The sequence below is a fragment of the Mandrillus leucophaeus genome, unplaced genomic scaffold, assembly GCF_000951045.1.
Source record: "Mandrillus leucophaeus isolate KB7577 unplaced genomic scaffold, Mleu.le_1.0 Scaffold765, whole genome shotgun sequence".
In the NCBI taxonomy this organism is placed as follows: Eukaryota; Metazoa; Chordata; class Mammalia; order Primates; family Cercopithecidae; genus Mandrillus; species Mandrillus leucophaeus.
This window is the reverse complement of record NW_012108308.1, coordinates 693,104-694,541: the sequence shown is the minus strand read 5'-3', so window position 1 is coordinate 694,541 and position 1,438 is coordinate 693,104.

Here is a 1,438-nt window from a genome sequence, read left to right as displayed (position 1 = left end):
GCCTCCTGGGTTCAAGTGATTCTCCTGCCTCAGTCTCCTGAGTAGCTGCGATCACAGGTGTGCCTACCACATCCAGCTAATTTTTCTACTTTTAATAGAGATGGGGTTTCACCAAGTTGGCCAACTTGAGGCTCGAACACTTGGCCTCAAGTGATGATCCACCCACCTTGGCCTCCCAAAGTGTTAGGATTACAGGCGCAAGCTACCACGCCTGGCCCCCTTCAGCCATTTCTTTGTTCATATGTCATCTTCTCAATGAGACCTTCCCTGGCCATGCTATTTTTGTAAACTGAGGGATAATGTACAAAAATGTGTCCGGTGCATTAATCTTTGTGCCGTTTTTTTTTGTTTTTGTTTTTGTTTTCACATATCTGTGCGACCACCAACTAGATCAAGAAGTAGAACATTTCCAGCCCTCTGTAAAGTTCCCTTCCACACTTCCCAGAAGTAACTACTCTTACGAATTCTATCACCATTGATGAACTCTTCTTGATCTTCATACAAATGGGATCTTAGAATATGTGCTCTTCTCTGTCCACTCCCTCTATTTTAAAATTGCAGCCCTGCTCAAGAACTCCCCAGAGCCTTTCCTGCTAATTTTTTCATGGCTTCCTCCCCACCTAATATATTGTGTTTGATTGTTTAAGTGCTTATCTGCCCCAAGTAGGACGTGAGCTCTGTGTGTGCGTTTTTGTCGTTTTGCTCACTGCTCTATTTCCAGTACCTGGTAAACCGACCATCGCTTGTGGGCAGCCAATAAATATTTGCTCAGAAAATAATGAATTAGGCCAGGTGTGGTGCCTCATGCTTGTAATCCCAGCACTTTTGGAGGCTGAGGTAGACAGATCACTTGAGGTCAGGAGTTCAAGACCAGCCTGGCCAACATGGTGAAATGCCATCTTTACTAAAAAACAAACAAACAAACAAACAAACAAAATTAGCCGGGTGTGGTGGTGAGTGCCTGTAATCCTAGCTACTTGGGAGGTTGAAGCATGAGAATCATTTGAACCTGGGAGGCAGAAGCTGCAGTGAGCTGAGATTGTACCACTGCACTCCAGCCTTGGCGACAGAGCAAGACTCTGTCTAAAACATAAAAAAAAAAAAGAATTAATCTCCATTTTCTAGATGATGACATTGAGGCTTAGAGAGGTGAAGTGACTTCCCTGTGTCACACAGCATTAATGAGGGAGACAGGATTTGAACTGTCATATACCCAAACCCAAAGACTGCTCTTAACCTGCTGGTTTAGTCCCTCCATGAATGAGAGTCTGTGCACAGGTGTTCATGTGTCACTGTGGGTAGGAAGGTGAATGAGCACAAGGGTATTGATTTATTTGGAAGTATTTTCTAAGTGCCTACTGTGTGTCAGTCACTGTGCTGGCACTGGAGACCTTCTTGGTTAGCAAAACAGACACATCTGTTTACTTATGGCTGTATG